General features: G+C 40.0%; 1 protein-coding gene across 15 annotated transcripts in view; it reads left to right on the top strand.

The window, feature by feature from the left end:
- Positions 1-16,758, top strand: part of CADPS (calcium dependent secretion activator) — a 473,986-nt gene that overhangs the window by 38,552 nt on the left and 418,676 nt on the right. The window lies entirely within an intron of this gene.

Raw genomic sequence — 16,758 nt, 5'->3', positions numbered from 1 at the left:
ACATTAAAAGAAAACTGAGGCCAAAAAGAAGACACCTTGTGGCTTTCTTACTGTTTCCTAATTTCAGACATGCAACTAGGTTTAAAACACTCTGTACCTAGAGGAGGCAATTCCTCCAAAAATGAACAAGAAGTTGTTGGTTGTTGTTGTTTTTTAAAGGCGTGGAGGGGTTCTTCATTCCATCCAAGCAGAGCTAAATCTGTAGCCAGCATGAAGCAGATGGCCCCCTTCTTCTCTGCCTTTTAGTTTTATGACTGCAAGACTGGGAGATTTTTCAGCAGTTGCAATAGTTGGCTTCATCCATCACGCGAGGCAACGCCTCAGCGGCAGCAGCTTGTCTTCTTACATTTAGGATCTATAGATACGGACTAAGCAAAGCTTTGTGTTTTCACATCAGAAGCTGATGATGAGCGATGTGAGGAGAGGCAGCGTTAAATAGATTCTCCGCTCTCCATTTCTTAGTCCTACTGGTAACAAGTGTGCGTCAAGCTGAAATTTATGGTGCTAGGTGAAAACTCCACAGGTGAAATTTGTTCTCTACAATGTCCTCTGGTAGAATGAAACTACCTTCCTGGTCACATTTTATGCTGTCTAATGCAGTGGTAGTGTCTTTATCTCACAAATGTTCTCTAAGATCTAGGCATAGGGTTTCTGGATTCTGTCTTAACTTTGACATTATTATGCTGTGTGGCTTGGGCAAGTCTTTGAAGCTCTCTATTCCTCTGAGATCACAATGCCACTTATCCCTTAAAGCTTAACATAAACACTTCTTAAAGAGATCTGCATGCATTGGTGGCTCTCAGCCTTAGCTGTACAATAGGTCACCTGGAGTACTTTTAAAACTAGTAGTACCAAGCCCCAATGATTCTAAAATGTAGACAAGATTTAGAAACACTAGCCCTGACCCATTCAGAATTACTCTCACCTTCCTGTGTTGGTTCTGTTTTTCTTTTATAGCTCTTAACCCAACATGTCTCAATTTGTTATTTCCATGCATGCTTACCTATCAACAATGAAATGCAAGCTTCTTAAGAAAAGAGACAGATGCATAATTTATCTTTGTCTGCTTAGCACGTTGACCAGAGGGAAACTGGGTTCAAAAATTAGCTTTGATGCTTAATTAGCCATGAGATCTTGGTTAAGACACTTAAATAGTCTGGATCCCTGTTTTCTCACCTGTTCCAAATGAACAAGAATCCAAATACATTGCAAGATGTGGTACTAAATTTAATAAAAAGATTTAGTTAGGCTTATAGCACCTTGTAAGTGGTCAATTCAGGTCAGCTGTGCAATAGTTTTGCTGAATTTAATGCTTTCTATGTAGCGATTTTTCTTTTGTTGGATTACTCATTTATTCAGCAATTTTTTTTAGCACTTTCTACTATAGTTTTAGGTATTTAGGATACTGTAGAGACTATTCATGGAATTTACATTCTAAAATATTACATCTGTGACTCTTTAATTTTTACAAACACCCGTGTTTCCTTATGCTGAATCAAATGAGATACTGAAGGTTGAGAGAGATTAAGTGATTTAGCTGAGACCTCACAGTAATTTTGTAATGGAGCCATGCCAGCAGGCCAGGTTTCAATGCTCATTCTAGAGGACAAACCCATCATCCTGATTCCTTAACAGGTGACTGTGACAGTGGAGCTGTTATTAAAGAAGCAGCTTCATGCAGGGGAGAAGACCATGGTTTTTGAAGTTGGTCTCCCTAGGTTTGACAGTGTCTCTGCCACTTGTTAGCTGTGTGACTTTGGAAAAGTTATTTCAACTCTCTGTGTGTTAGTTTACTCATCTGGAAAATGAAGATAATATTCAAAGAGTTTTCATGAGATTTAAGTATATATAAAGTGTTGCATAGCATCTGGCATACAGCACACAAGTGATGTTAGTTATTAGAATACTTATCATATCTACGGTTAGAAGTCAGTAGTCTAAGACTGCCCAGGACTTGAGGTCCATGCACTCCTGCCCTTAAAATGGTGGTGATTTGTTATCAAGCAAATTTCCTGGGTTATAATCTTTGAAATGTATGTATTTGTCTATAACTCTATGTCTAGGAAATAGAATAATTTTGACATTTGTGCGTATGATGAAATAAATCCTCCCCAGCAAATTGGAACTGTTCCATGTTTGACAGTTGGTAAAGTCCACAATTTGCATGAGGATATATTAGGATGTTACATATCCATTTGTAAAAACACTGACTGGATAATAGAAATATCCTACAGGGTCTGTAGTCCAGAATTTGGTGAGAAGATCTCTGTGTCTGTGTCTTTTCCTAAGGTAAGAATAATCTAATCAAGTCTCCAGGAAACATATAGGGTCTTATCTTGGAAATGTCTGGGCCCAGCACACCCCATCAGTATTAACTGTCAGTGTGATCGTTTTAACATCATTGAAAAGGCTGTGTATTGAAAGATTTCTTAAGTCATGTCTGTGCAGCTATACAGCACCAATTTTCTGTAGGGAGACTTTGTTTATGACTGAGTGGGACTGTGGGGTTTCTAATTAATTTAGCTTCAAGCACCTGTAGCCATTATCCCCTCAATTTGCTTTTCTTGTATTTACTTTTCTAGGGAAAAACAAGGAGAACAAAGACAAAGCATAAGTATTTTCAGCATTTTTCTCATTTGGTGTACCAATTTGGCTGATGAGCATATCCAAGAGGGAAAAAATGTCAGCAGATGATTGCTATTAAAGTGGACTGGGAGAAAGCTTTTAACTCAGACGGGGGTAAATGTTCTCTTTAATGTTGAAGAAGATCCTGATTTGTAAAAATGTCAAAACGTGGAAAAGCAACTTTGGTTACTTGCCTTGCTGTGGGCTAGAAGAGGGGGAGATGAGCACTAATTGGATCTTTCAACAGATTTCAAAGATGAGGACCCACTAGGTGTCAGACCTGCATCTAAGACATGATATTATGTGAAGATGCTTTTGTCTCCTGTAATGGAACAATTTCAGAATGAGGTGATAGGAGTCTTTGCAGAGCTAAACACAGGATGGCATGGGTGGTGAGGGAGAAACCCAATTACCCCCTCGGCCACCCACCTGCCTACCCACCCACCTACCCACATGTGGTGGTGGACAGAAGAGAGGGAAGAAATCTCAGCAGAGGAGATGCCCCTGTTTATTAACAACAGGTTGGCTATTGGGCAGGAGTAGGTCCTGAATGTTACAGTCAAGTAGGAGGTGGAAATGCAGCATATCCGCTGACTTCTCTTGTCTCCATTTTGCATTCTTAGTAGGAACTATTTTTTGGCTCTGTATCAAAGCGATGGCTGTCAGAAATAAGTATTCATTAACACTGAATATAAAGCCAGAGAGCTAATAATAGCCCAACGAAGGCTTGACCTGTTTATTATTCTTGGCTCAGAACCCAGAGAGTGTCTAGTAAATGGTAAATCATTGGTGGGAAGGGTGGATGCTGCACTTTGATACTACACCTGTAAGAGTGTCTAGTAAATGGTAGGGACTGTGAATAGGTAGACAAATGCTGCATGTTGAGCTTTACCAAGATGTTTTTACATTTATGCATACAATATTCACAATAGCCCGTGACATCGGTGAAATTATAATATTGTCATCCTTTGGTATCCATGGAAGATAGCTTCCAGGACCCCCCACAGATACTAAAACCTATGGATGCCCAAGTCTCTTATATAAAATGGCATAGTATTTGGATATATCCTACACATATCCTCTCATATAATCTAAATTATTTCTAGATTACTTACACTATCTAATACAATGTCAATGCTATATAAGTAGTTGTTACACTCCTTTTACATTTTTATGTTTTATTTTTTAAAATATTTTTGATCCACAGCTGGTTGAATCTGCAGATGTGGATTCCAGCAATATAAAGGCCCGACTCTATAAGCCTCATTTTTTATGCTGGGAAACCAAGGTCACAGAAGGCTAAAAGCTGGCATGCTTTTAAACCATTAGTTATCAGGTCCCAAAGATGTTGATATGCCACCTTTTTTATTAATCCTCAAACTTTTTTTTTTCTTGGATAATTAGACCTAGGCTAAGCATGTCTACAAGGCCATCAAATTCAGTACAGAGACTACCTATGTAAGGTAAGAGTAAGGTTAATTGAATGTAATACAGTTGGAAGTGGTAATGGAGTATGCTTATGTCCACTAAAGAAAATCAAAATCAAATTGCTAAAGAGAAAACACAGGTAGACCAAAGCAAGCATCCTGTTTATTGGTAGAATTGGGCCCATAAGCAGCCAATTTGCAACTTGATCAGAAAAATTGAAGTTTAAGTCCTAAGCAGAATATGTAGAAGATAATTTTTTAAAATCTGCTGGTATATATTTACATGTTATTAAAAGCATGTTTAAATAGGTATGCTTCTTAAAAAGTATGCTTTTTATAAGATCAAATTTGACTCTCAACTGTGAACATGTAATTATATAGATAATTAAAAAGTTCTAATGTGCAAGATAAACCTAGGCATAACCTTTGTGTTATGCAAGGCTCCTCTGTATTTGTTTGCCCTTTGGTGCAGATTCTATTAAAATGTCTTTTCTTTTTTTCTTTTTTCTTTTTTTTTTTTTTTTTTTTTTTTTTTTTGAGACAGTGTCTTGCTTTGTCACCCAGGCTGGAGTACAGTGGCATGTTCTCAGCTCACTGCAACCGCAATTCCCTGCCTCAGCCTCCTGAATAGCTGAGATTACAGGCATGTGCCACCATGCCCGGCTGATTTTTGTATTTTTAGTAGAGACAGGGTTTCACCATCTTGACCAGGCTGGTCTTGAACTCCTGCCCTTGTGATCCACCTGCCTCAGCCTCCCAGTGTTGGGATTACAGGCGTGAGCCACCGTGCCCGGCCAACATGCTTTTTCTTTTTAAAGCCATTATGGCAAAAGCTATTATCTCAGTTACTAATTGATCATTTGCCCAGTTCCTTGTCAATAGTTCCGTGTTTTGCACAGCTACTTTTAAAGAATTTTTCTGATGATTGAAACAATGGGAATAGTTTTGTGAAGACCACCCCAACCCTGGTTAGGCTACTGCACATTCGATAGCTTAAAATAGTGCTGTGGTAGGAAGACTGCTGGAATTGCCATCTGTAGCCCTGGCTCCATGACTTAGAAAAGGTGTGACACCCAAACCCTCTTACCTGCACCATGTGTCAGTAGATCTCCATGGGGAATGGAGGGTTTAACTCCGCTAGGGCGCAATTTTTTTAAATGTTGAATGACAATGACTGGGCAGAGCTCTTGGCATTTAATGGGTGGGAACCCACCATTGCTACATGCCCCACAAGGCATAGGACAGCCCCACATAATGAAGCAGTGTCGTAGCCAAAATACAGTTCTCTTTTTGAGACACAGTGCTGTAGCCAATTTACCCTCTGTGAACCACATTTTCCTTATTTGTAAAATGTTCTACTGAGTTTATAGAATCATTATGATGATCAAATGATATACGTGAAAGTGCTTTGTAAGCCCTAAAGCACTGTATGCACGGGAGGTATTATAATGATTACACTAAGTGGCAAAGAGAGGCAAAGCTCTTTACAACAAATTGTGAACTGTGCAGATCTGTAATCGCCCTCATTTAAAAAAAAAATGTGGCTTAAGCTAGACCATCTAGAACAAGATGGTTGTTTTGATTCATTAAGGGTTTCTGCTTCTCTCTACTCTGGAAACCACTCAGTGTATCTGCGTCTATATCAAAGCTATTTGAAAGATCAGTTTCCTGATTATTCGTAGAGTCTTAGAAATCTAGGCTTGGAAAAGTCTGCCGAACATACACAGCTAGAAGTATGAATTTGGAGACCAAAGGCATCTAATTTGAAACCTGACGTCACGCCTTCCTTACTGGCTATGGGACCTTGGGTGAATTAATTCACTTTTTGAATCCTCAGTTATCTATGAAATGGGTATTCAAGTACATGCCTCCTGGGGCCTATGAAGGTTAAATGATAGTCTTTGGCTTAATCAGTGTTCTCAATGAAAATACACTTTCATCTTGTTCATCTCCTTTAAGGTAGTAGGTGTCCCCCAGTACCCAACCAAAGATGCTGTTCATCTTTTCAACATTTGCTTGAAAAGTGGCCATCCTGACTAGTTTTTCACACCTCACTGCCAATGGAAACATTCATCCCATTTTCAGACTTCTTGGAAAGATATAGTTAGGGATTATATTGTATTTCCAGCTATGGAATAGAGAGATTCCTTTACTCACCTGGGGGTGGGGGAAATCAAGAAATAGCACCCCCACATCCTCTGCAGTGCATTGTCTGATCTTGTCTGCAATCAAATTATCTACTGGGATGTGGTGTTTTATATCAAGCCTTCCATCAAAACCATTAACAGGCAGTCAGTTGATGTGAAATTCTTGGCTCCTAGCAGCAGCTTAGGTGTATTTTTAAATATTCCGTCTGGCAGCTCAGAAGGGGAAAAAAAAAAACTGAAGAGGCAGCAACCAGCAGATTTTTTCCCAACAAAGATCCTTTCCCCACAGTCTGTCCACCCCTTTCAAGAAAGGAATAGGTTAGAGATGCTGTACCTAAATAGCAGAGTGACCATGTTACCTAGCAACCACACCTAAGGATGGGTACTAGACATGCCCACTAATTACCAGAGCGAGGAGACCCTCCCTCAAAGTGTCACTTAAACTGTAAGAGCCTTATGTTCCAGTGACATCTGTGAAAGGTTAAGGATGATGTGAAAGCCCCCTGTCATGAGTTTCCTGTCAGTTGCTCAGGTGCTATGGAGACTTGAAGACCCATCAAGGATAATATTTAAAGATATGGAAGAGCATGGTTACAAGGTTTTCCCAGACTACTTTGTGCCCTTCTTACCATGACACCAACTTAAAAAAAACTTTTTATTTTGAAATAATTGTACATTTACATGCAGTTGATCCTATATCCCCTTTCCCTATTCTCCCCCAACAAAAAGCATCTTGCATAGCTATCAAACGATATCACAAACAGGAAATTGATATTGATGCAGTCCATCAACCTGATTCAAATTGTACCAATTTTATGTGTACCGTGACAGCAATTTTCAGGAGAACATAAACTTGATCTCCTACTGAAACAAACCACTCTCCTAACTTCTAGGAGGATCTCCTTTCTCTTTCTGATAAGTCTGATCAACTGAATATATGACTAAAGGAAAAGTCCTTAAGTCTCAGAAATTTCTCAATAGTTTCACAAGAAACTAAGTCTTCTGCCTCCACTGCGTCTTCTACCACATGCCTCAGAATTCTTGGGATAAGGTAAAAGCCATGTCCCAAGGTCACATTAGGATTTAGGATCAGGCAGCCCATTCCTCAGTTATTTGTAAGTCCATGGCCTGTGCCTAGATAGACTGGAAATTCTCTGAGGTCAAGGAATTCTTTGAGGTCAGGGAATTTGAAGATCTTATTGTTACACTGGCTTCTCCCCCAATGCCTTAAGTGCTGCTAAAACCTCCCAGCTCAAGTGTATGATGCTATGTGTGTCTGTCAAAATGATGGCTGAGGGTAGAAGAGAAAGCTTGACTTGGAAGTGGAATCATAGGAAGGACTATTGTACCTCCACGCATGGGAAGCTGCTTTGCTTCTGGGCAAGCCTGAGAAGAACTGTTTTCAAAGTTTAAAGTAATTTTCTATGGCCAGCAGTGATGATACGAAAGGTTTCAAAGAAAGGGCTTAAGGTTAGAAGCTGGAATAATTGGAGTTTAAATCCCAGCCCCATTATATCCCATGTATGTGACAAATGGCCTTACCTTTGGAGCCTCACTGTCCTCACCAACAAGGGATTGGAGATGGAAATGACAGTGCTTACTTCATAAGGCATTCTGAGGTTTACATGTTAGAAGATGGTGGTTCTCAAACTTGAGCACACATTGGAATCACCTAGGGGGCTTACTGTACCTCCACGTCCGGAATTTCGGAGTCAGCAGGTCTAGGGTTAGACCTGATCATTTGTCTTTCTAACAAGCTCCCACGTGCTGTCACTGCTGCTGCTGGTTTGCAGACCACACTTTCAGAGTCCTTGTGCTCCCATTTATGATCACACTTTGGGAACCCCTAAAATAAGGAGACTAAGTGCCTAATAATATAGGGTATTCACCCAGGGGAAGCTAGTTCTCCTCCAAGCTAATAAGGAATAAGTAGCCCTTCCCACCCATTAAATAAACAGTTCACTGACTTTCTAGAAACTGACAGAACTTCCCGGTTGGCAGAAAGCCATGTCAAAACAAGCAATGTGGAACAAAAGGCTGTGAAATTATCAAGCATATATAACAAGTGTCCACAGCCAATTTTCCTATTCCGCAGTGTGATTTTCTTTTACAAAAGAAAGCAAATTTAGGATTAGGGGCTTTGCCCTGGATATATGTGCCTGTGTATGTGTGTGCTGGTACATAAAGCTGGCTTCCTCCCTGAGACGAAATACTTTAACCAAGCAGGCCTATAATACGCAGTTTTGTAGCATGTGTATGTGGGAGAGAATGTGGGAGAAAGAAGCTTCGGAAAACAAGCATTCTTAGAAGAACTGCAAAGAACCTCTCATTAGAGAGGCAAATTAAAATATTTCAGTCCCTGGGCTATTCTTTTTAAATACACCAAATTACATCAGTTTGTAATAGAAGAATAAACTGCAGACTTTATAGAATTATCTTTTTTTTAAAAAAAAAAGTGGTGATATACTTCACTTGTGCTGTGAGCAATATAAAGAAAATTACTCAAAATATTTTCTTTGCCACTATGGATGTCTTTCTGGTAAGGGCGGATCCCCAGGTATAAACTTGAAGGATTATTTTAATAATCTCTGGTGCCCTGAATTTCCTGGCATTGCATGCAAGCCTTGATTTTGTTGTATTAACTCACTCCTCTGCAGTCTCATTACAATCTCTGTCTTCCCACATTGGAGGGAACACTCTCACAACTGATGATAAAGCTTATATTCATCGCCATAGCCTCAGACATGACTTCCAGATTCAAGGTGCTATTAAATCCGTTGCTGCCACAAACAGTATAATTGACCATTTTTAGCAAATGATAACTGTTGAATATTCATACATCAAACAAACATCAGTAGCTCTACTTTTCTATCAAATATCTGGGCTGTGCTTTGAAATATATCTATGAAGATATTCTTTTTCTTTCTTTTTTTGAAGTTACAGCGACAGGTACCAAAACACAAGCTGAGAAGTATTTCAGAAGGAGAGCTAAATGACAGTGGCAGCCTCAGCCTTGGATTATCAATTTGAATTTGTTTGTTTGTTTGTTTTTTTGTCCAGATCCTCCTAATCTGAGATTATTTCAGGCCATTTTCCCCCTGGCACATTATGTAATGCCTGCGAAGAGGAGCAGTCAGATGGAGGATCAGAGCAGGAGCCGTGGCAGAAAAACATGGACAGTGTTAACTTAGGCTGTCATGCAACTTGTAACAGGCAGCCCCCTAAGGTGCAGCAAGATGCAACTGACAGGACTTTTGATCCCAATCAGTTTATTCCTAGGAAAGGCAACCAGCAGGAGTTGAAATAGTAATTGCTTTCCTTTATTCGAAGACATCATAGATGAGACGATTAAAGAGATTAAGGCTTACCTCCTTCAGTGCACCAGAATAAATGTAGTCTGCTTTGCTGATAGAACTGCAACTGTCAATCAAAAGATTAGGCCTTGTGGGGTAGAAAGAGGAGATGGCCTTAAAATGTATTCGGATTTGCAAACTACAGCTGTGTATTTTAATCCTGGAGATACACATTGATCTTTCCCCTTCTTTGAAGTCTGCTATTAGCTACAGGCTCTCTGGCCCCAATGACTTTTCTTGTATTTTTTAAAAAAGAATATTTTAAAAACTCATTTAAAAATTATACTGCATTGAATCACCCAAAGGGAAAATATAATTAAAATAACCATTTGTATTGGCCTCAATGAAAAAAAAAAAACTTTGGAAGTATGCTTAGCTTTGGAATATACAAGTCTGATTGTTTCATCAGAAATTTCAGCACTGTATATCGAAAAATATTTTTTCCCAGTAGGTTTGGGATTTTGTACTTAGGAGGAGGCCATTTATCCATTTAGCAATTTAGTTGAAGGCTGAGTTTAGGTTTCTAATCTTAACAGTATAAGTATGCCTGTTGGTTTAAGTTGTACTACCTGAGTTAGTGCTGCCACACACAGACACTCTGTTTTCTCATTAACTGTCACACAATTGTCTGCACCTATTAACTTTTGAAAAGATAATAGTTATTCTTGGAGAGACCAAGACAAAGTGGCAGAATAAATGGCAGGTCATTTCTCATGTGGTGACAGAACTTAAGCATTTGCAAGTTTCTGACTATCGCCAGCAAGGTTCTGGGTTCATTATCTCAACCTTGACATCTGGGTTCCTAATCTGCAGACTCAATTTCTTTCTATCATTTCCCCACCTGAAATGTCCAATCAGCCAAGATCTTGTCTCTTTTATTTTTTAATTTAATTTTTATTTATTTATTTGAGATGGAGTCTTGCTCTGTCATCCAGGCTAGAGCGCAGTGGCACGATCTTGGCTCACTGCAACCTCCGTCTCCTGGATTCAAGCAATTCTCCTGCCTCCTGAGTATGGGATTACAGACATGAGCCACCATACATGGCTAATTTTTGTATTTTTAGTAGAACAGGGTTTCACCATGTTGGCCAGGCTGGTCTCAAACTCTTGACCTCAAGTGATCTGCCCGTCTTGGCTTCCCAAAGTGTTGGGGTTACAGGTGTGAGCCACCGCAACTGGCCAACCTTGTCTCTTAATGTTTCTATATTCAGTGAGCAAGCTAAATATGTCTGTTATACTATTTAGGAGAAACTCATCCATTTTTCCATTTGGTCATCCATCCATCCATTTATTAATTTACTCAGATGCCTACTCTGCCTCATCCTGGTGCTCAAGACACCAGCTGTGAATAACATGTATTTATTTTCTACCCTCATGGAGTATATGATCTAACCTGAAAAGCAAATGTTTAATAATTAGGCATTTGAAGAAAGTTGAAAAAGAGCCTGGCAAGGATGATGTGGTTGGGCAAAATTACAAGAATGCCCCCAGTGACACTTGCCCTTAAATAATTTCCTCTGCTTTTGTGTGGGTAGAAACTGTTAATTATGCCAGCACAGGCATGCACCACCACACCTGACTAATTTTTGTATTTTTAGTAGAGGCAGGGTTCCCCATGTTACCCAGACTGGTCTCAAACTCCTGATCTCAAGTGACCCACCCATTCTGCCTCCCAAAATGCTAGGATTAATAATGTTAAGTTATATGGCAAAAGGGAAATTATCTAATTTAATTGTTGGATTCCTTTCAAAGAAGAGCATTTCCTCCAGGCTTTAGCGGAGAGAAAGTCAGAGAGACTCCAAGCATGAGAAGGATTTGATGCACCAACACTGGCTTGAGGATGGATGGCCATGTGATGAAGCATGTTGATGGCCTTTAGAAGCTGAGAGTAGCCCCCAGCTGACAGCAAGGGGGCAGAGACCTCATTCCTAGAACCACAAAGAACTAACCTCTGCTAAAAAAACCGAGCTTGGGAATGAATTCTTCACCACAGCTTTCACGTAAGAGTCTAGGCCTTATGACACCTTGAGTTCAGCCTTGTGAGACTGGCATGGGTTGAATTGTGTTCCCCAATGTATATGTTAAAACCCTAACTCCTGGTACCTATGAATGTGTTATCACTTGGAGACAGGGTCTTTGCAGAGTTAATCAAGTTAAGATGAGATCATTGGGGTGGGCCTTAATCCAGCATGATTCTGACTGGTGTCTTTATCAGATGAGGTAAATTTTGACACAGACACAGAAACACAGGAAGAATGCCATGGAAAGACACAGACACAGAGGGAAGGCAGCCATGTGAAGAGGGAGGCAGAGACTAGAGATATGCTGCTGCAAGCCAAGAAATTCTTGGAGCTACCAAAAGCTGAAAGAGGCAAAGAACATTCTTCCCTAGAGCCTTTGCAGGAAGCTTGGCCCTGCCAAGACCTTGAATCTGGATTTCTAGCCTCCAGAATTATAAAATAATACATTTCTGTTCTTCTAAGCCGCCCAGTTTGTGGTATTTTGTTAAGGCAGCATAGAAAGCCAATACACAGTCTCTAAAGCAGAGAACTCAGGTGACCCTGCCCAGACATTTGGCCTGCAGAACTATGAGATATAATAGGTGGTATTTTAAGCCCCTAAATTTGAAGCGATTTCTTATGTGACAATAGAAAACAAATACAACTAGTATGAAGAGTATCTAATCTACCTAATCTGAGGGTGATTTTCCAAGAGGGATGTTTAAGATGAGGAAGAAAGAGTAGGTAGGAATTGCCTAGAGAAGAGGAGAAAGGGAAGATTCATCCAAACAGAGGGCATGGTATATGCAAAGGCCCTGAAGCTGAAAAGAGCCAGCTGCATTCAAGGAACTCAGCTATTCAGGCTTTCACTTTCAAATAGTATTGTTATTAATGCCAGGCCTAAATTAGGTGCTAGAGACAAAATAAGGACCTGCAGACCAAGCTCATATCTTAGGGTGGTTAAAAACACATAACCAGACCAAGAAATAGTAATTCCACTTTATGTGATAGGTTCTGAAGGATAAAATATAGGACTGAGGTAGAAAACCACAGAGTATTGGCTAAAATATTAAAAATCAGAGAGAGAGAGTGATGTACCATGTTCCGTGAAACTAGAGGGGTAGGAAATGCCGGATCAAGGAGAGTGCTGTGATTGTCTGTTTCTCTGTTTGTGGAATATTTCAGAAAAGTGCTATCTCCCTTCCTGAAAATTCATAGTAGCTATACTGCTACTATACTGCTACTATGAAAATCTCAGCACCTTATATGATAACCACCTGTACCTTTTAACCTTGAGGCCAGTGTACAAAATTCTAGACCAGTCTCCTAACCTAACACAGGTTTATACTCCTGGGGTTGTAATTATAGCCTGTTCAGGATCTTTGGGCTTTTATGAAAACTCACTGCTCCCACTGGCACTGCATCTTTTTATTGTTTCTTTAATTTCAATGTATTTGTATCGTGTGTGTGTGTGTGTTTGCACACACACACATGTGTATATGGTCCCCAAGACTATCCTCAGTTTAATGATCCACTAGAAAGACTCAAAGATATCAGAGAAGCTATTATACTCACGGTTCCAGTTTATTGCAGAAAAGATACAGATTAAAATCAGCAAAGGAAAAAGTGCATAGGGCAGAGTCCATGGGACACCAGGCACAAGCTTCCAGTTTTCCTCTTCCAGTGAGGTTGTAAGACGGCACTTACTGCCCCCAGCAACAATGTATGACAACGTGTACAGAATGCTGCCAACCAGGGAAGTTCACTCAAGCCTTGATGTTGAGGATTTTTAAAATTAGGAATTGGTTACATAGAGATGGAGTGCCCACATGACTGACCTTAGTTACACAGTTGCCAGCCCAAGCCCACCGTTAATCACATTGTTAGTATAAACCATCTGGCTTGGCCCAGTGCCCCAGGTATACGAAGACACTCTTATCAGGCAGAATATTCGGAGGGTGTAGAAGTTACCTCTCATAAGCTGATGAAGGAGGCCATGCCTTTCTTTGGAATGTGCAGAATTTAAACATCACAAACCTGCTGAGTCAATCCTTTACTGTAACACACACACACAGATTGTCATTGCTTTAACCCTTGCTCCAAACTTTGCTTTTCCAACATGTTGAGAGCATGATCACCAATACTTGGGATTGTAGCAAAAAGTAAAAATCATTTTGCAGTGTTTTTCTTTTATATTCCTTGATACAGTGGTTTACAAACATAGGTTTACATTATAAATATGCTTGGAGATGTTTTTTCATTTAATTTTACTTTATTGAAGGATAATTTACATTCATTCAAACAAATAGATCTTAAGTCTATAGTTCACTGAGTTTGGACAAATGTATACACACATAACGCACACTTCTTTAAAAATATAAACCATTTCCATCACTCGAGAAAGCTCCCTGATGCCCACCCCACAGTCAGTCCCTGCCCACCCACCTCCACCACCATCTTCTGGAGCCAATAATATCTCTTACTAAACATTAGTATTACCTACTCTAAAATTTCATAAAAATGGAAATGTACAATGTATGATATTTTGCGTTTGGGTTTTTTTCCCTCAGAATAATGCTATTGCAGATCAACTATGTTGTGTGTATTGGTAGATTGTTGCTTTTCACTGCTGGGTAATTTTATGTTGTTTGGCTATAACACAATTTATATATCAGTTCTCCTTTTGATGGACTTTTTTTTGGGGGGGTGGGGGGGACAGAGTCTCGCTCTTGTTACCCAGGCTGGAGTGCAATGGTGCGATCTCGGCTCACCGCAACCTCCGCCTCCTGGGTTCAAGCAATTCTCCTGCCTCAGCCTCCTGAGTAGCTGGGATTACAGGCACATGCCACCATGCCCAGCTAACTTTTTGTATTTTTAGTAGAGACGGGGTTTCACCATGTTGACCAGGATGGTCTCAATCTCTCGACCTCGTGATCCACCCGCCTCGGCCTCCCAAAGTGCTGGGATTACAGGCTTGAGCCACCGCGCCCGGCTTGATGGACATTTTGACAGTCTCCAGTTTTCAGCTGTTAGGCATAAAATTGCTATGCTTGCTGGGCATGGTGGCTCAATAATCCCAGCACTTTGGGAGGCCGAGACAGGCAGATCACAAGGTCAGGAGTTTGAGATCAGCCTGACCAACATGGTGAAACCCCCTCTCTACTAATTATACAAAAATTAGCCAGGTGTGGTGGCACACACCTGTAACCCCAGCTACTCAGGAGGCTGAGGCAGGAGAATCACTTGAACCCAGGAGGTGGAGCCTGCAGTAAGCCAAGATTGTACCACGGCACTCTAGACTGGGCGACTAAGCAGGACTCCATCTCAAAAAAAAAAAAAAAAAAAAAAAAGAAAAGAAAATTGCTATGCTTATTCCCATACAAGTTTTTTCCGTGCACTTACGTTTTCGTGTTTTGGGTAAATAGCTAGCAGAGAAGTTGCTATCTTATAAGGTAGGTGTATGTTTATCTCATTATGCAAAGTAAAGTGGGTGTGTTATTTACACATCTCCCAGCAATGTATGAGGGTCATGGTTGCTTCATATCCTTTCCAACATTGGTCTGTCTTTTTCATTTTAGCTGTTCAGACAGGTGTGGAGTGGTATCTTATGGTAGTTTCATTTGCCTTTTCCTGATAACTATTGATGTGGAGCAGCCATTCATGCACCATCTTTGTGAGATGTCTGGTCAAGTCTTTTGTCTATTTTACAGATTCTATGGTTTGACGTTTTACTATTGAGTTGTAGGAATGCTGTCCCTGACATATCCTCCCCTGAGATTTTGATACGGTAGATCTAGTGTAGGTCTCTCAAGGACCTGATGTGCAGGTAAGTTTAAGAACTAATGTATGAATGGGTCTGATGTCAGTTTGTAAGACTGCAACTCTGCTTGCAGCCATAATTGGAAATGTTCCCATCCAGAGGCTTGCTTGGTGGTTATTTCAAATTGCTAAGGAAAACATTAGAAAAACAGTTCTCAAAGGTGGTTTCTTTCTCACTCTGGACTTGGCACTGAATTTTAACAACAACCTAAAGCTAGAAAATTCCTAGGATTGGACAAAGTCACTTAAACCACATATGGGTTGCACACAGGTATTACTATAATTATTAAAGGGTCCTTGAATTGATTTGTAGCAGCATCCTAAACCACATCCTGTTTTTCTTCCCTCAGAGGGAAATGTGGTAATGTACACATTTGAACGTGGAAGCCCACATGCAATTTGCATTATTTTGTAAGTAAAATTGATTTGGAAACTACTTTAACCTTGTTTTAATGTTCACATTGTACCAATTTATCTAGCAGACAACCTCCCTGACCCAAAATGTTGGCTTCTTTCTACTAGGTAATTTCTTGAATTTTCAGACTGATTTACACCATATGCCAAATAAACTACCTTCTTAAGGAACTCCATCTATCCTATTTACTCTCAAAAGAAGAGATTAAACAAAGAATTTTATCCAGTTATTTAATAATCCCTGGACATTTTCTCTTTAAAAGAAACTCCAGGTTTGGAAGTTGTTTTGACTCATAGTTCGTGGTTCTAAGGGGTTAAAGCACTCTAAAAATCAGATTATTCAAAGGATCAACAAGTTTCTACAAATTTAAACATCCAAACTGTGCAGTAGATTATTTTTCTTTTCCAGGGAGCCCTGCTGCCTTAATTAAGGCAATACAAAGATGGCATATAGATTTTATCTCATATGACAATGTTGAATGGTGTGGCTTCCTGAAAGATCATGCAGAGACCCTTCCCTGATCTTAGGAAGGTGTGTTGCAGTTGATTTGTGATGCTCACCATCATTCTGCAAAAATACGCCTTTCTCAATATCTGACCTTTCAAGATAGGAGGTTCTGAAGTTAGCCAGAGAGCAAACTCAAACAAGTGGTGCAGTGTCTACCAAATATCCTGCTATCTTGATGTTTAGAAAGCCTCTTCTGTCAACTTTTTATTCTCCATGTAAGTGAGAGGAGGTATTTTAAATCCTAGGGATGCAAGGTGTTGAAATCCTTAGAGACTCCAAGTGACCTCTGCTCTAGGGACTTCATATGCCTTTGCCTTTAATTCCTGGCCTTGGACTATATTATGTGATTCCCCCTAGGTTGAGGTGGAGAAAGGCCAAAAAATAAAATTAACTGGATCCTTCACTTCATTCACAGCTCTGGTTAGAACATGCTGATAAGGAGGAGGAGGAAAACCCGGGCTTCAG

The sequence above is a fragment of the Saimiri boliviensis genome, chromosome 8, assembly GCF_048565385.1.
Source record: "Saimiri boliviensis isolate mSaiBol1 chromosome 8, mSaiBol1.pri, whole genome shotgun sequence".
NCBI classification, from domain to species: domain Eukaryota; kingdom Metazoa; phylum Chordata; class Mammalia; order Primates; family Cebidae; genus Saimiri; species Saimiri boliviensis.
The sequence above is the reverse complement of the archived record's forward strand: the minus strand, read 5'-3'. Positions and strand labels throughout refer to the sequence as shown.